We start from the raw sequence: 20,211 nt of genomic DNA on the forward strand, positions 1-20,211 counted from the left end.
GCTATCCAGTTTTCAGCAGTTAAGAAATGTGTGCTTGGATGCAAACGTGCGGCATTTTTATTGAAAATCCCAAAACGGTAAACACAAATGCAAATTCACAATATGGAATTACAAGGCCTGCCATTAAAGAAGTATGTTCTATTTGACATCGTACGCTTGTCAGTAGAAACTGTACAATACGTTCCAGATGAAGATTTAACTATTAGGAAGCTTTGTAGAAAATAGGTACAACGTTTGTTTAATGCTGATCAAAAGTAAATGATAAAATTCATTTCTCAGTAAGGTCTGGAGAATTTAAAAAATGGTGAATCGCTTTTGGCAATTCTTTGTTACTATGAATGAAACGTCCATTTAACTCTTCACACCATAAACGAAACTGCCAATGGGTGGAAGCGATAGCACCCAAAGAGGTGGAATCGATTTCATTTCAACTGGCTGAAAAGTTACGGTCTGGGAAATGCAAAACGGATGAATCCTATAAGTGAGCTTGGAAAGGGAAAAAAAATATGGTGAATACAACACAAATCTATCACACCAACTGGACAAAAATGTACATAAACAGGAAAGGATTGCTACGGAAAAGCCATCTTTCTTCAGGACAATCCATGAAGAAGTTTTCAGAACGTATTCCTTAGACTGCTACGTATTCTCACAGGTTTAGAAATTTGTGTCTGGAAACCGTTTTGAGTACATCTACTCCACAGCAGTATCTGTGCGTCATTTCAGTGGAAGTCTACTGGTTGAACTGGAATGTTGCTCCAGCGAGTGGGATCAGTATCAGCGTAGACTAATAGGGGACACTGTGCACGTACAACAGACAGCACAAGTGGCCAGAGTGTTGTTCGGCTCACGGGACACAGTAGCAGAAATGTGAACTGTTTGGTACCCGAGGAATGATGTCCCAAACACAGATCCTAAAGAACTGCAACACCCGGTTTTCGGGCCGGAATCCTCGTATATTCTCTAGCTCTCTCCCTACACATCTAACTTGAAGAGGCAGTGAACAGCCTTGTTTTCTCTTCGCTTTTTGCGTCGTGCGTTATTTTGCTTCCAAGGTAACAGAATTTCTTTACTTCGTCTACTACGTGGTCGCCAGTTTTTATCTGTAATCTCATTTCCGCTCCTCCTCATTATTTTCGTCTTCCTTTGGTTTACTCTTTGCTGTGTTCCCGGAAGATACGACACACAGTCATACACTGAAGAGCGCCGAGTTGCCTAGCAATCAGGTGCAATGGCCACGGAGACGGCAACTATTCGTCATCGCGGATTTCGTCCAGAATTATGGTACATGCATGGCTTCGCCAGAAGCGAAAGTTACAGAAGTGAGAGCTTCAGATGGCCAAGCGTTTAGAGAAAATAGTATTTTTGTCGCCGGCAGGATGAGGCATGAGCCATTTACGTTAGCTAGTTTCCAGGCAGCGGTTGACGCAGCGGAAGCAGTACAGAATTGTAATCCACAGGTCGTGGGTCCGAATTTCTATGCAGAAACGTTTTCTTACTTTCCAGTCCTTACGTTACTTGCACTGCAAATAAACAGAAATAATGTTCAGCATGTTATTAATATTTTTAAAAAAAGGCTTGAAAAGAAAAGGCAAAGGAATATTTGGGTTGAAGGAAATTTCCAAGAAGAGAACTTCGTTATTTAAAATTAGTTACTTTTATTATTTTACAGTTGATGATACACACGTACCGGTGTGACATTCATCGCAAAAACAGGGGAAGCAATATTTTCCTCGGCTTCTTGCTTACGTTATAAAATGGTTCAAATGGCTCTGAGCACTATGGGACTTAACATCTATGGTCATCAGTCCCCTAGAACTTAGAACTACTTAAACCTAACTAACCTAAGGACATCACACAACACCCAGCCATCACGAGGCAGAGAAAATCCCTGACCCCGCCGGGAATCGAACCCGGGAACCCGGGCGTGGGAAGCAAGAACGCTACCGCACGACAACGAGATGCGGGCGCTTACGTTATAAACGCCGCATTTTTACAATAACGTGGTTGTTGTTAAGTTTGTATAGAGAAACATACTTGGTTTACATTCGTAAAAGGTTTGCTCTCATCGCGCAGCTTGACAGCAAATCACTCGTAACGCATGGTTCAAATGGCTCTAAGCACTATGGGACTTAACATCTGAGATCATCAGTCCCCTAGACTTAGAACTACTTAAACCTAACTAACCTAAGGAGATGACACACATCCATGCCCGAGGCAGGATTCGAACCTGCGACCGTAGCAGCAGCGCGGTTCCGGACTGAAGCGCCTAGAACCGCTCGGCCACAGCGGCTGGTTGTGTACTTCCAATAAATTATTGTAGACTGTTGCTAATCTGTGTTGCCATCATTTCGATACAGTCGTTGCCTAACCCTACTTGTCGCTTTGACTAGCGTATAGAGTTGCTGCGTGATAGGAAACCACCTCTACCAACTGTTTTCGGCGGTAGGGTGTCCACTCCTTGTCATATATTTATGTTTTAAAACAAAATCATTTGGTGAATATAACACACTCAATCCGTATTCCATGATCATTAGACTGTTCATTCCTTTCAACAGATCCTTGTAATCTTACCTCACTTCCACCGAGGATAGCGATGTCATCAGCGAATTCTATCATCGACAACGTTTGATCCTGAATTTTAATCCTACTCCTGAACATTTGTGTTATTGACGTCATTGCTTCCTCGATCTACGGGTTGAACAGTGGTATGGGAAACGCGTATCGCTGTCTTACACCTAATTTATCCGAGCACTTCTCTCTTAGTCTTCCATTCTTATTGTTCCCTCCGGATTCTTTTCTTTCCCTTACATCTGTTTTTCTGAGAATCTCAAACCTCTTGTACCATTTTACGTTGTCGAGCACTTCACGTCGATAAGCCCTATGGAAGATTCGTTTCTCTTAAGACTTGCCTGCATTGCCGAGCGCAACGCCAGAACTGTCTCTCTGATGCCTTTACCAGTCATAAAGCGAAACTGATCATCATCTAAAATAACCACAGTTTTCTTTTCCTTTCTCCTGTATATTAATCATATCAGTAACTTTGCCGGCCGCGGTGGTCTAGCGGTTCTGGCGCTGCAGTCCTGAACCGCGGGACTCCTACGGTCGCAGGTTCGAATCCTGCCTCGGGCGTGGGTGCGTGTGATGTCCTTAGGTTAGTTAGGTTTAAGTAGTTCTAAGTTCTAGGGGACTTATGACCTAAGATGTTGAGTCCCATAGTGCTCAGAGCCATTTGAACCATTTGAGTAAATTTGATGCAGAGCTGTTGGACGATAGTTCTCATTAAATGTGTTTGCAATTTTCGGGACTGTATGGATGATATTCTTCCGAAATTACGATGATACGTCTCCAATGTCATATACACTAACTTGAATAAACGTCAAATGGCTACTTTTCCCAACGATTTTAGAAATTCGGAAGAAATATTGTCTAATTCATCTCACTTGCTTTACCACAAACCTTCCAAAGCTATGCCACTTTTTGTCCTAATACAATCGCATATGAAGCAAGATAATAATGACGACTGTATACCTTGGTACGTGCCCTTGATGTGTCTAACATTATGTCTGCTACGCGAGGTGAATGGAGGAGGGAGAATAAATGTTGACAACCTTCGTCGAATAATGATTCTCCGAACTGGCAGAACAGGGCAGATTAATATTATGTCACATTAGCCTCTTGTATTTGGACCCCTTTGAAGCTGCACTGCTCGTTCCCAGAGCTCTCGTAACAATTGTTAAGTTTTCCATTCGCTTCCCTTACTACTGGTTTTACGTGTTAGTTCAATTTCGTGTTGTAGTATCATTCCTAGCCAGTGACCAATTTGAAGGCTTCTGGAAGTTTTCCACTTATGTTACGACTCGATACAATCACTTTTTGGAAGCATTAACGCATTTGTCTCCTTCAACGACAGATGTTATCCACTTCAAGAATGAAAGGAGATAATGATTTAACGTCACTTCGGCAACGAGATCATTAGAGACGGAGCTGAGCCTCTGACAGAAAAAGGATGGAGAAGAAAGCTACCGGTATCCTTTACAAAGAATACGTCTTGGAATTCAGGTTCACCGATTTAGGGACTTTAAGGGAAACGTAAACTTTGATTAGCGGCAGGGATTTAAGCTCCATTCCAACAGAATGCGGGACAAATCCGTTAACCAATCGTATCAGGTCAGTCGGCTGTTCAGTACAGCAAAATAAACAAATTTCTACACATTCTTTCGTAATCATCAAACGCGGTACTTTTCTATAGTGGTCATCATCATCATCAGCGAGCGCCTTAGACTGCTGCTCACCCTGCTGTCAATTTTTTGTGTGTACGGACAACATTAGCGTCCTGTTACCCTTCCTCTTGGCACGCCCAATGTTACTTTCGTTTCCGTTACACATTCACTGTCCAATATAACGTACTGAATTCGTCAGTAACAGATTCTTCTAGGCAGTCTCATATTTGTCAGAATACTCTGCACGATCATATGTTTGTCGTCAGAAGACAATGTATTAGTTTGGAAGTTCAGAAGGACAGAATCTACTTATTTATATGGAGTTACTATTTGCAACATATCATGTGTGAAGAAAGTAAGCTGTGTTTCACTATCAGCAGCTTATTTCTCTTTTTTTCAGAACAGAGGAAAGCTCTTAGTCACACGAAACGTATAAAAGCTGCAGGTGCAGATGGTCTCTATCCTGTATTCTTGGCGTACGGTGGACCTACAACGTGAACACGGCTAGTTTGCCTTTGTAATAAAATTCTTCGCACAGAAACATTACCAGCAGAACTATAATTATTGCTGTCAAAAAGGCAGGGAAAGAAGGAACAGCTGCAGAACACTTTCGTCCAATAATTCTGCTTTGCTGTGCTTTCAAACTCTTGGAAAGAATGATCTTAAACCAAATACAGGATCAAATCAACTGTATGGTACCATCTGAACAAGCTACTTTTAGACGTCTTAAAGCCGGCCGAAGTGGCCATGCGGTTAAAGGCGCTGCAGTCTGGAACCGCAAGACCGCTACGGTCGCAGGTTCGAATCCTGCCTCGGGCATGGATGTTTGTGATGTCCTTAGGTTAGTTAGGTTTAACTAGTTCTAAGTTCTAGGGGACTAATGACCTCAGCAGTTGAGTCCCATAGTGCTCAGAGCCATTTGAATCATTTAGACGTCTTAGAGGCTATTGTGAGCAAGTGATCGCCTTGGTTACTCACATAGAATTTGACTACCAGAAGACACTCAGACTTAGGTAGTTTCAGTTGACCTGTCAGCGGCTAATGGTACGAGGTGGCGCGAGGGTCTAATATTTCAGTTTCTGAAAACAATGCCTCGTAAAACTCTAGGTAATCTCTTAAGCAACATATTGAGCAGTCAGCTGTTTAAAGTACACCAAGGTGAGAAGAACAACAGATGGCACGCCCTATACAATGGTTTGCTCAAGGTTCCGTTCTTTTTCCAGTATTATTCAATTTGCCGAACTTGACGTGCTGGAAATTTCAATGTAGAGGAGACCTTGCAATTTCATATCAGAGTGAAGACCTTTCTGAATGTCAACTACACCTAACAAAACAGCCTCACTAAACTCTAACAATCTGTAACCACATGGCAACTTAAATCTAATGTTTCTAAAACAGAAATATGTCTTTTCCATATCTCTTATTGTCTAGCATCAGCAAAGATCAGCCCACGGTTTGGTCCTCTAGGCACAGTGAAGTACAACGATAGGCCAAAATACCTTGGTGTCACATTAGACAGAAAGCTAACGTATTATAAACACCTTTCCAATACATTTAAGAAGCTACGAACATGAATGAACCTGATGAGGAAGCTGGCAGGCTGTGCATGGGGAGCAAATACGTCGGTCCTCCGTAGAGCATCCCTTGTTGTATTGGTATAAGCTACAGCAGTGTGTTGCGCACCAGTCTGACTCCGCAGCGCTGTTGTGGATTTGAATGCAGCTATAAAAACCATTAGTAGTTGTGATCCACATCCTCATGTTGGCTGCGAATAGTATCGAACATCTGTCCGGCTTCGTTGCAACGCGGTTCTTTACAACCATTGCTAACAAGTTTTCTTGCCGCCTGGAAAATGTCTCAAATCCAGAAGAACAGCGTATGAAGGAGCGCAGATGCTCTCCACTGCTTTCAGCAGCGAAGCTGTTTGGAGGAGTGAGTGGCAAGGCGCGGCAACCCCGAAACACGAACCTATTGATAACACAGCTGTTGACATTCCAGCTTTTCATCAACCTAGGTAGGTGAGGGTACAGCTTAACAGATACTGGGCTTTCATCAGCGTAGGGAGAGGTGGCTGCAGCTTAACAGATACCAGACTGGACATGGTCTGTGTAAACATAACATCCACAACTGGGGCTTTTAAATTGACAGTGTGTGTGACTGTCGTGATAGTCGGAGAATTAGCCACTTTGTAAATGAGTGCCCTAACAGACGTTAGGGCACTCAGTCTACATTAAGCATGCGACGAGTCATTCCACTATATAAGCCTTCCCACTTTGTATGTAGTCTGGGTCGTTTAATGTTTATATAGTGAGTATTTTTTGTTTAAATGTATATTAAATCAGTTGATATATCTGATGCATACGATACAAAAACAGTTTTTTTCTGGACCTGTGCTCATACTTCGTGAAAAGCTTCATTACTGTACTTGAGAAAAAAAGGCAGTGGTGATAAAGTAGCGAAGAATATTTGCGCCAGCAGTACAGTTTCCATTATACTTTGTCACGGTAGTAAGAAATTAAAAATTGAAAAGGAATTATTCAAGGACATTCCATATCCCCAAAACTATTCTCAGGTGTCCTGCATAAAGATTACACATCCTTGAACTAGGAAAATGAGAAAGTAGTTTCTTTTTAATGGAACACATGTAAACCACTTTCATTTTGCACGTGACACTGTAGATAGCGTTTGATTCTTAGTGCAGATAAAATTCAACAGTGAATGGAAATTAGGTACGGAACTCAATTACAACTAGACAAAAATAATGAATAATTCACCCATCGAAAAGAGAAAAGTACACATTAATAATAGAGTCATTGAACTAGCCGAATTTTTATATCTAGGGAGGCTGAATAAGATGACTGCTTGAGCAGCAAAATAATAACAATAATAATATTAAGAAGAAGAAGAAGAAGATTTAAACTGGGCTAGAGTGCTTTTGGTAAACTAAATATTTTTCGTAACTAAGCTTTCAGTATGTTTGAACGAAAATATCACAATCATTGTGAATTATCGGTTTTGACTTAACGCAGTGATGTATAATCCTTTACTGCGAAAGCAATCGAAACAGTGAGGGTAGTCAAGGGAGCCGTCTCGAAACGATGCTTCCATAGGAAAATTAACACAACGTAGTGACATTTTCAAGAGCTGAGGCGTTTCAGAAGATCTTTTAGAACAAGACTTCCAGTTAAGGACCTAAGAAATCAGAATATTCTGTTTCATTTATTGATTTACCCTTATGCATTATTTCTAATGGTACGGTCAAGCCTTGTGCCCTACAAGATTTCATGTTTTGTATTTAGGCCTAGGCCGACTGGGTACCTGCCTAGGGTGGCGGATTGTAAGGGTTGACGGATTTTAAGAGGTGACTTCTTTTTCTTTTTTAATGTTATTCACAACTCTTGAAAAGAGAATGGGATCCTAACTTACAATAAAATGGATCTGAATAACATTGACAACAATCAGTTCCAGTTTCATGAACAGTCTGCTCAATCAAAGGACAGGTTTTGTTTTAGAAATGGCCTTACGCTTTGACAACGTGACCATTACTCACTCTCTTCAGTGTCATGCCGTCTCGTATGGTAGACGTTAATAACGCAAACAGCGTTGCTCGCAGTTAAGCTTTGTGGTAGGAGACGCTGTCACAGGGGCAGTCGGCGTCGGCATCATCAATGCTCATTCAAACTTCATATTCTAAGAAAATACTGCCAGTCATTCCAACAGCCGGCCGCTTGTCTGTCAGCCCAGTTTAATTTGAAACTACAAAGAGTGCAGCTAATTAGTGTTTAGAATGTGATTTACATTTTAGTATTAATTAAAATGAGTGACAGTCGGAGAAGAGTACGTGGTTATCGGTACCGGAAACTTGCGAAAGATAGGCAATTAAAAAAAAGGGGAAACTGTAAGAGTGCAAAAATCCATGTATTGTTTAAAAATCAACACAGCCAACTAGTTCCAAATCGAGCTCTGGTCTAGAAACATCAGAAAGAATAATGTGGCGAAAAGTATTGAAAATAGTGCATCGTGTGGTTTATGTGAGTACGATATTTCCGATATTAGAAATCTTTCCAGTTGACCCAAATGACGCATGTAAAGCGAATGATGATGATTCAGTGTCCGACGATCCTGCGAACTGGATAATAAATGAATTCCTTCTGGTCATATCACTAAACAAGATTGTATGGCACATAATATTGATTGTGATTAAGTAATTCGTACAGGCAATATACTGATTTCCCGAGGTACGTAAACAAAGGTTTATTTTTCGCAATCGTGAGCAACAAAGAGAAACAACAAAGACTATGTTTAACATATTCTGAAAGCAAGAGCAGAGTATTTTGGGTCCCACGTTTACTGTTTAATGGAACATCACAGTTTGCAAAATCCAATAAGGGATTTAGTGAAAAACGGTGAGTCCTGGAAATTCTGCTCAATATAGAAAATGTGTATTTTGGGTCCCACGTTTACTGTTTAATGGAACATCATAGTTTGCAAAATCCAATAAGGGATTTAGTGAAAAACGGTGAGTCCTGAAAATTCTGCTCAATATAGAAAATGTGTGTTAACTTTAAAAGCTACAGTGCGAATCGTGGGGAGAATACATAAGAAACTGATATCTCAACTTAGCGACAGAAGCAAAATATTGGAGGGAGATGTTAAAACGAGTTGCTGCGGTGGCCAAAAAGTTTTCCTTGTAAGGTCATCTTTCAGGGGCCACAACTATGGGTCTAGGTCAACGCACTGGGGACAATTCGAGATGGCACTACAGCTAATAGCAGAATGCGATGCTTCTCTAGCTGTACGTATAGAACTTTATGGAAATAATTGGAAAGGGAACACATTATATCTTTCTTTTCAAACGTGTGAAGAGTTTATATCGCTTCTGGCATTAAGGGTGGGGAAGTAGATTGCAGATGAAGTCGAGGAAACTAAATATTGGTCCCCAACCCCTATATTGCGCACGTTGATCAGCTGTCTTATAAGATATTTCTCAAATGATAGATTTCCTGTTGAAATATTTACAAATCAGAAGAATAAGTTAACTCATTAGTTAATGTATTAAGTAAATATGATTCAGACTTTTACTCGTGCAGGGGTCAGTCATATGACGATGCAAGCAATAAGGTTGGTACTTACTCAGGTCTACAAGCTATAATTAAACAAATCAAGCCTCTTGCTGTGTGTATTCCGTGTGCAGCTCACGCCCTTAACTTAGTAGGATAGTGTGCGGCAGACTTTTGTCCTCAACACGCTGCATTTTTCCATTTGTTGCATCAAATTTGCGCTTTTTTCTCTGCTTCGACGAGCCGTTGGAATACTCTGCAGTCAAAATTAAATAGTTCAGTCTCCGCCAAATGACCTTCAGAAACGCTCTGGTCATGTCGTCATGATGCCTGCAGTAGTCTCATTTTTAACTGGGTAGAAATTACTTCACCTCTGGAAAGCTTCACTAAGATTAGATGCGACTGCATTGCTTAGCAGTCTGCAAAATCTGGAAACTACGACAATGACAACTTTTTGGTCAGCGATATTGAAGAGATTTTATGCTACAAATTAATTGTTTCAATGTGTTGATACCGATATAGGAACTGTAATAAAGTTGTACGATTCTTTGTTTGAACACATTCTAGAGAATGTGAAAACGGTGGCATCGAAAAGACTAAGATTAATACGCACAAAACACAACAAAAAGGGAAAAAAACAGTTAACTGAAAGTGGACGAAACAGCAATGCTCGATCAAGTACTACTTTTGAAGGAAAGGAAGATTTTCGAGTGAATACATGTCTGGTTATTACAGACAGATTGATACGTGAACTGAAGAAAAGAAAAAAGCCTTGGAAGAGTTTTATAAAAATTTTTAGCTCGTAAGTAATTTTTCTGGATGAGACATCACTGAACTACTGAAATGTGCTAAAATACTGCAGCACCGTTGCAAAGACGACTTGGAAGAATTTTTAACTTCAGAGGAATCATGTTTCTGTTCCGCGGACATAAGGCAATGGAGAAAATAGTAGAACACCGTTCGAGAACCGTCGTTGTATCACAGGTTGAGGACGAACTGTATGGATTTAGAGATAACAGGACAATAACGCGGCCATTTTTCTTGTTACGATGGTAATGGAAAAACACCGGGAGAAAGGAATATATATCGCACTTGTCTTCCTAGATTTAGTGAAGGCCTACGACAGATTGCCAAGAGACAAATTGTTGGACTTTCTGGTAAGGAGAAATGTGCCACAGTCCCTTATCAGCTACGTAAAACATTATACAACCACTGTTAGAGCTGCATCACCGTGATGAAACAAAAGACAGTGAAACAAAAAGTAATGAATTCAACGCATATGCCTTTTCATATGATATGGGAAAGAGCATTAAAAGAAGTGCAACAGAAGTTAAGTACATGGAATCACTAATTGAAACAATTTGACCTAAAAGTCAACCAGTCAGCAGACAAGGAATATATATAGACCTGGACCTTAATGGAGAAAAGCTAGGAAACATTAACCACTTCCGTTATCTTGGCAGTATCTCAACTCGAGATACCAAGTCGTCCCTGAAGATCGCTACCAGAACTGATGCAGCTCATTTTTACCATCTGGTTAGGGTACTTCAAATCCTGTCGGGAAACTGGAAAATATTTTATCAGCTATATTTCTTAGCAATAGCTATAAATATTTTTCAAGCCTCTCTTATCAAGAAATAGTACGTGAATTCGGAATCTGAAATTCCTTGGGTTAGTGATAAAAAAAACAAAAAAGTTAACATCCAGAATGAAATGATCCATCAAGAAACAGAAGAGAAGTAACCATCATGCGAAGTCATAAAACACCAATGTTGCAATTGTTTGACTTGTAGAGAGGCTGAATCAAACAAGAACGGCGAAAAATTGGTTGAAAAGGATGTTGAAAGGAAGAAACCTAGTGGAAACGTTGGTCCACTGAAGTCAAACAAAATCTGATAGGAAGCGGAATACCACCGTCTTTAGTGAATTTCAGAAAGATCTGCAGAAGACTTTTGGTTGATGCAGCGACTGGCAGTTGATCCTAAACGAAAACAAAGTGTATACTATCGGTGAAAAACCACTGGAAACAGTAACAGCCGTAAAATACCGAAGAGCAACAATCCGGAGCGATCTAAAGCGAAAAAACCACACAAAAATTATACGGAAAGCAGAGGCTGTGTTCATAAGAAGAATCTTTAAAAAAAAAGGCCATTCTCCACGAAAGAAGTGTGTTACGTAACACTTGCTCGACCGACACTTATGTACTGCTAACCAGTCAGGAACCCTCACCGGTTTGGATTAATAGAAGAAAGAAGATCCGACGAAAAACGGCGCTTTTCACCACGGGGTTATTTAATCGGTGCGAGAGCGTTATGAAGTGGCAGACTCAACAAGAAAGGCTTTGTGCGTCACGGAAAGATTTAACACTGAAGTTCCAAGAAATTACGTTCAGAGAATTGTCAAGAAACGTATTACTGTTTCCCACCTATACTGATGAGCCTTAATATTATGACCACCTGCTCAACAGCGTGTTGATTCACCTTCAGAACGCAAGACAGCAGTGATTCTGGGTGACATGAATTCGAAAAGTCCTTGCTAGCTTTCCGGAGGTATGTGGCACCAGATTTCTTCGCACAGATCACACAATTCCGTAAATAGCAGGACTGTCGTTTGCGAGCGCGGAGCTGCTGCACGATAGTGTTCCAAAAGTCTTCCATCGGGCCAGGTCAGACAAATTTGATGGCCACAACATTAACATGACCTCACTATCATGACCGTGGCATGATTCTTGCTTTGTGACATAGTCAGTTATCCGGGTGAAAGAAGCCATCGCCGTCAGATAAGACATCAGGCATGAAAGGATGCAAGTGGTCCGCAATAATGTTCACAGCAGTAGTGGTACATTCGATTATTAACACAGATGCAAGCCCACGTGAATGTTCGCCACAGCACAGTAACGCCCCCGCTTGAGTGCGTGGCGCTTTGCATGCTTCGAGCAGACATTCGCCTGTATGACGGCATATCCGGACACGACCATCGACCAGGTGTAACGCGAAACGTGATTCATCCGACAGATTTCCATTGAGCTATGATCCAATCTCGACAAGTGAAGCTTCAGATGTCCATGGTCCATGGCTAGGCGTAGGCATCCAACAACACCTCCTCCCCTGCTCACAGTTTCATCATCCTTAACTACTTTCCACAAAAGGCCACGACAGAAGCACGCTGACAGCCGACCAGCGTTTTCGTTTCCAACATGCTCGTTCTCAGGCGCCGGGGCATAACAATCTGCATGTCAGTGGATTTTCTCTTTGCTGCCCATATCGCTAGAATTATTCCTCGTTCGTGTCTCTTCCGCTTCTTTACTTTTCTGACCGCGTGATGTGGCCGCATCACTATCAAGTAGGAATCAGTCTCGCAGTAGGCACTGGTCATAACGTTCCGGCTCATCAGCGTATGTCTCGTGAAATGACCACAACGAGAAGAAAGCACAACGAGGCTTGTGAAGTACAAATGAAGTCCTAGATATAGAAGTCGAGAGTGAAACAGATTATCTGAACAAAGTGGATCGCTTTCTTACAGTATGAGAAGCAGTCAAATAAAAGCCGAACACCTGCCTCAACAGGACAATGAAATGGGTTCACCCAAAACTAATCACCACACTCATTAAAAAATTTATTCTCGTTTCGTAGAAAGCGGTCGGCCACTAACTGATCCGCAACCGCACCCACTCTTACTCTTCCTCGTCCGACTGAAACCGGTGCCCACGCATGCGTTTCTTCAGGTCACAAAAGATATGAAAATCACACGGTGAAAGATCCGGCTGTACAGAGGATGTTGCACTACTTCCCAACCAAATTGCTGAAGCGTAGCCTTTGCCTATTGGCAGTGCGGCGGTGGGTTTTATCGTGCAACAAGATGATTCCATCCGACAGCATTCCGGCAGCCCGAGAGCAGATGGCAAAGCCAGCAATGGAGACATCCCGCATCCCCCCGTCAACGAAATCCAAAGCTGTTCACACAAGTTCCGGTAAGGCCACGATGGCCTTCTTCTGTTACTGTAGGGGCCCTTTGTTCGTTGAGTTCCTCGAGCGTGGAACCAAAATGCGCAGCGCTATGAAGACACTTTGCAGAAACTGCGCGCTCCATAAAGTCAAAACGGCCAGGAATGCTATCAGATAGGAAACATAGAGAAGTTAGACCTCACACGGAGGCTATTGGCCAGTGGAACACGAATGAGGAAAAAGACAGCAGTACCACAAGAGCCCTATGCCACACACAGTAAGGTGGCTTGCAGAATACAGATGCAGAAGTCGAGAGAGAAGAAGTCTACCTGGACAGACAGAGAGGGTTCAAAATGGCTCTGAGCACTATGGGACTCAACTTCTAAGGTCGTTAGTCCCCTAGAACTTAGAACTAGTTAAACCTAACTAACCTAAGGACATCACACACATCTGTGCCCGAGGCAGGATTCGAACCTGCGACCGAAGCGGTCTCGCGGTTCCAGACTGCAGCGCCTAGAACGGCACGACCATATACTACAACCAGGCAACTAGAAATTGTTAACGGATGAAGAAAGGGTAGAACAGAGTCGCATGCTGCCGCACAGTAAGTGACTCGCCATCTTTACCTGGGTGACGCGTCGTCTTCAGACGGCTGAACGCGCCGGTGAGGGGAAAGGACTGAAGTGCGAGCGGGGCTTTCGCGCAGACGCACCTACTGGAGAGAAAGCCGCAGATCCCCTCCAGTCTCCACCCTACTGACCGCAGCCGGTCGACAGCCGGTTGGTGGCGGCGCCAGTAGCCAAGCGCTGCCCTGGCTCGTGCAGCTCTCGGACGCGGCTGCCCTGCGACCACGGCTGGTGACCTAGGACTAGCGCATCAGCTGAAGTCTCTCTAGTTCGCCCGTCACGCCAGGACGTGCACGCGCTCCGCCTTGTCCGAGCATCCGTCGGTGGCAGTGGCGGGCCGTGAGACTGCTCCAGGAGCGACATTGACGCAGCGCGCGCCCGACTTCTGAGCAGGATTTTCTGTCGGCCAGAATTAGGGGAGCGACCTCAACTGCGATGCTACTAATCCAGGAATCCACGGCTTCAGCCTTTGCGGAAATCTTAAAAAAATTATCCAATCTTCAAGTTCCTTTTCTTCACAACGGTTCCTTTAATGCTTGAGACAGAGAAGCTGCTGTCCATGCATCAGCACGGCTTTAGAAAGCATCGCTCCTGCGAGACGCAACTCGCCCTTTTTTCACATGATATCTTGCGAACCATGGATGAAGGGTATCAGACGGATGCCATATTCCTTGACTTCCGGAAAGCGTTTGACTCGGTGCCCCACTGCAGACTCCTAACTAAGGTACGAGCATATGGGATTGGTTCCCAAGTATGTGAGTGGCTCTGAGACATCTTAAGTAATAGAACCCAGTACACTGTCCTCGATGGTGAGTGTTCATCGGAGGTTAGGGTATCATCTGGAGTGCCCCAGGGAAATGTGGTAGGTCCGCTGTTGTTTTCAATCTACATAAATGATCTTTTGGATAGGGTGGATAGCAATATGCGGCTGCTTGCTGATGATGCTGTGGTGTACGGGAAGGCGTCGTCGTTGAGTGGCTGTAGGAGGTTACAAGATGACTTGGACAGGATTTGTGATTGGCAGCTAACTCTAAATATAGATAAATGTAAATTAATGCAGACGAATAGGAAAAAGAATCCTGTAATGTTTGAATACTCCATTAGTAGTGTAGAGCTTCACACAGCCACGTCGATTAAATATTTGGGCGTAACATTGCAGAGCGATATGAAGTGGGACAAGCATGTAATGGCAGTTGTGGGGAAGGCGGATAGTCGTCTTCGGTTCATTGGTAGAATTTTGGGAAGATGTGGTTCATCTGTAAAGGAGACCGCTTATAAAACACTAATACGACCTATTCTTGAGTACTGCTCGAGCGTTTGGGATCCCTATAAGGTCGGATTGAGGGAGGACATAGAAGCAATTCAGAGGAGGGCTGCTAGATTTATTACTGGTAGGTTTCATCATCATGCGAGTATTACGGAAATGCTTCAGGAACTCGGGTGGGAGTCTCTAGAGGAAAGGAGGCGTTCTTTCCGTGAATCGCTACTGAGGAAATTTAGAGAACCAGCATTTGAGGCTGACTGCAGTACAATTTTACTGCCGCCAACTTACATTTCGCGGAAAGACCACAAAGATAGGATAAGAGAGATTAGGGCTCGTACAGAGGCATATAGGCAGTCATTTTTCCCTCGTTCTGTTTGGGAGTGGAACAGGGAGAGAAGATGCTAGTTGTGGTACGAGGTACCCTCCGCCACGCACCGTATGGTGGACTGCGGAGTATGTATGTAGATGTAGAGTTCGCATAATTTCAAAGTTGCCATCGTTTTTAACGACAGCAAATGATTGTGCGGTCAAGTTTTCGCAAGCGTCACCCACAGTTTGTACGTATAAGCTTAAAATCCTAATACTACAAGATGTGCCAGTCAGTAGCGTCAATTTGCTGCCACTATCTATTGTGTACACTTTGAGGTATGTGTATTACCGTTGACTCCCACGTATGGTGAGGCTATCTAGTAACTACAAGTCTCATTATGGGCATATATAGCAAAAACAGTAAGTGTTAACGAACGACTGCGATAGTTTTCGAGTATATAAATAAATATTCGGTGCACCCCTGGACTGGGGATAGCCTCTTTGCTTAGGAATCAAAACGTCGTCGGTCCCGGGTTCGAATCCCGCCACCGCTTAAATTTTGAATAAAACTCATGAGTAATGACAACCGAAGACTTATAGCATAAGAAACACCGTCATTCTGCCAACAGCCTTGTCAAAGGCGGCGGAGGAACGGACAGAAGTTCTGGGCACTTTCTAGCCCTTGGAAATTACCCCTAAAGGGCAGGTGACAATGGAATCAACAATGATCAACGGCATGAGGATGCAGGAGTCAATGGAAAGCACTGCATTAAGGACCCATAATGTGTATCCAGAGCACATGTGGTCTGTCACTGAAAAAGTGCCATGATGATCTGTCCATTGACAAAAAGATTCCAGACTAGTGCCACATTCGGATCTCCGGGAGGGGACTGCCAAGAAGGAGGTAACCATGAGAAAAAGACTGAATAACCAACGAAAGGATAACGTTCTACGAGGCAGGGCGTGGAGTACCAGAAGTTTTATCGTGGTGGGGAAGCTAGAAAAGGGAAATGCGAAAGCTCGACGTAGATTTAGTGGGGGCAGTGAAGCGAAATGCGAAGTAAAGAAGGATTTGTGGTCAGATGAGTAATATCGACAACAGAAGAAAATAATACAACGAGAGTAGGATTCGTTATGAATAGGAAGGTACGCCAGTGAGTGCCTTACTGTGAACAGTTCATTGATAGGAGTGTTTTCATCATAATCGACAGAAAACGAACACCGACAACAATAGTTCAGGTACACATGCCGACGTCGTAAGCCGAAGATGAAGAGACAGAGAACGTGTATAATTCAGGACATAAAAAGAGATGAAAATGTGATGGTGATGAGGGATTGGAATACGGCTCTAGGGGAACAGGTAGAAGAACAGGGTTACGGGAGAATGCAGGAACGAGAGAGGAGAAAGACTAATTGAGTACTGCAGTAAATTTCAGCTAGTGATACCGAATATTCGGTTCAAGAATCAAGGGAGATGGAGGTATACTAGGAAAGGGCCAGCAGATACGGGAATATTTCAGTTAGAATATATCATTTACAGGCAGAGATTCCGAAATCAGTCATTGGATTGTAACGCACACCCAGGAGCAGATATAGACTCATCTGTTAAGTCATCATGGAATAACTTCCGTTGTACTAGACGGAGCTAAACATAAATTGGAATAAATCCAGCAAATAACTGGGGACTCAGCTTGAGACGAAGAGACTGGCACAGAAGAGAAAATCGCAGCGCGCCGCATCAAACCAGTCAGGAGACTGATGAAAAAAAAAAAAGTTTCATCATGGTTAACGTACAGCAGACACCACTGGTGTCATTTTAACGAGCGACTGGATATAAATATTCGGTAGGGAGGTTGGGGATTGGGGGTTAGGGGTTGGGGGGGTGGGGGTCATAAGGAGGAACAGTCAACTAGTGAGCGTGCTCCAACTTTGCCAATGGCCGCAGCTGGAGCCTGTGGAGTGAGACAAAGGCAGAGTGAAGCATTCTACGTCTCCGTCGGCGCCCAATTCATCATACACTATCTGATCAAAAGTATCCGGACACCTATTAATAGACTTTAAAATAGGGTGAGTCCACCCTTCGCCTTTGTGAAGGCTTGAAACCTGTTGCTGACGCTTTCGAAGATGAGTCTGAATGTCTGGAGGAATGTCAGCTCATTCTTCTTCAACGGCCGAAACCAGCGAAGGTACTGACGGACGTTCTAACTCATCCCAAAGGCGTGCCGTCGGGTTCAGGCTGGAAGCCAAAGTGAGGCCGTCCATTTTAGGAATGTTATTGCCCACAGACCATTGCCACTGCTTTGTGACAGGGTGTATAGTCATGCAGATGCAAAGTATCATTGCCCCCCCCCCCAACTGTTACGTCACTGTATGCAAAACACAATACAGTAAAATGTGCGTATCGTCCCTCATTTAGCGATGTCATCAGAGCAGTAAGGGGACCGCACCCTAACCACGAGAAACATCCCCATACAGTAACACCACCTCCGCTGTACTTCACTGTTGACGCTACAAATGATGACAGGTAATGTTCTCGAGGCACTCGTCAAACCAAAACCCTTTCATCGGATTGGCGTGTCATATAATGCGACACATCACTCTAAATCACTCGTTTGCTGTCACCCACTGTCCAGTGGTGGTGCTTTTACTTCACCTCAAGCGTCGCTTAGCACTGACTACTGAAATGTGTGCCTTAGGAGGAGTTGCTTGACCACTGTATCCCCTTTCTTTCTAATTCTCTACGTACAGTCCTGTGCTAGCCGGACTGCCGGTAGCACTTCCTTCCACTGATTCCAGACAATTTTTTTACAGCTACTCTTCACAATGCTCGACAGTCCCTGTCCGTCAGTACATCAGATCAACTTGGTGTTGCTCTAGGTGTAGTTGCTCCTTTGCGTTTCAACTTCACAATCACGACACCACAGTCGACTAGGGCAGCCTGAGAAAGGTTGAAATGTCCTTGATGGATTTATTGTTTAGGTGACATCCAATGACTAGTCCACCTTCGAAGTCACAGAGCTCTTCTGATCGACTCATTCTGCTGTTCCAGCTCCTCTACTGACAATACAGTACTCTCCGTCTTCTTTCACACTGGCAGGTCCGCCTCTCACGATACCTACTGGTCAATTCCTCAGTACGTCGGGGTGTCCGGATACTTTTGATCAGATAGTGTACAATTGCCTTCTAATTGTTACATTAGTTTAGGACTAAACCCGTCCTTTATACGAAGAGTTGTGTTGTTGCTGTGAAAGAGACTTCCAGTTCAGATACAGTTTTTTAAATGTGTGAATTGGCGCTTCCTATAATATGTTTCGGGAATTTTGTATGCCAGATATCTTGTGATGAGGCTGTACCGTGTTCGGCAACGCGTTTGACATCTTACCCAGACAGAGATCTCTGATTTTTTTGTTTGGCCTTAGCTTTTAGCTATTATGGCAGTGTCACTGTTAAGCTACTTTTCACTTCTCTTTGCTATGCCACACTCTAGTAGTGATAGTTTTTATTAAATAATTTTTTTTGTGTGTGTATTGATCTCCGACTGGTTCGATGCGGACCGCCACAACTGCCTCTCCTGTGTCATCTTCATCCCAGAGAAGCACTTGCACCCAGCGTTCTCAATCATTTGCTGGATATACTCCAATTTCTGTCTTTCCCCACATTTTTTATTCTCTGCAGTTCAATCTATTAGCGTGGATGTCATTCGCTGATGTCTTAACACATCTACTATCGTCCAATCCCGTCTTCTTATCCGTGTTTTCCACATAGGTCTTCCCATACCGATTCTGCGGAGAGCTCATCTCCATAGCCTACAAGCTACAACATAAAACAGAATATCCCTTCCACTGGAATCCATCTCGTCTTTGCGTAACTCCCACACGTGAGTACAGAAGGGCAGAGGTTATCAGTGGAGTTCTTGTCGGAAACTTCAGAGCATTGTTCGTCATTAGTTGGTAAGAAATCATACAGCTGAAGAATGTATAAGAACAGATCGAATGGGAAGTTTGTGAGAGATGTCTTTAATGGAAAACAAGTGTTAACTGAATAGACAGCCGTCGCCTGCATATCACCATATGAGATTTCACGTTTGCTTAAGTCTGTCAGCCTTAACCAACTGACCAGCAGGTCACAGACATGTACATCCGGAAGCCACTCTTCCAACTTTGTTTCTTCGACCAGTTCTGCTGATGATGCCTCATCGCTGTGATTTCAGAATCTACTACTGTTTCATTGCTTGCATCTCCTCATTAACTCTCGGCACTCGTTCACAAATCGGTCAGAGTAGCTGTCACGTGTACAGTACTTCCTCCTCCTCTTGTCTTCTTACAAATGTTTCTTAGAATAATCTTCTTGCAGCTACATTTCTTTACAGTTTTCAGGTCCATTTTACCCGCTGATTTTGATGAATTATGAACAAAAACAACAATAAAATCGCAATGGGACTTCCACACATTTCAATTTTGGGTCCACATATATATATGGGAATGACCTCCACTTAACAATGAACGAGCAGAATTGGTACTTTTTGCAGACGATATTTGTGTTATAATAAATCGCGTCAGAGAGAACAGAGGAGATGGTAAATGATATTTTCCAGAGAATTATGAAGTATTCTCATAAAATGGACACACCCTAAATTTTGAAAAAAACACACCACATCCAGTTCTGTACACCAAATTCCTCTGAGACTTGTAATCTCGAGAACAAATTCCTAAGAAGAATCGCATTGATTCCTTACTTATCTCATGGTCACCATCCTTACCTATACTTCACTATGTATCATGTATT

The sequence above is a fragment of the Schistocerca cancellata genome, chromosome 5 (assembly GCF_023864275.1).
Source record: "Schistocerca cancellata isolate TAMUIC-IGC-003103 chromosome 5, iqSchCanc2.1, whole genome shotgun sequence".
Lineage (NCBI taxonomy): Eukaryota > Metazoa > Arthropoda > Insecta > Orthoptera > Acrididae > Schistocerca > Schistocerca cancellata.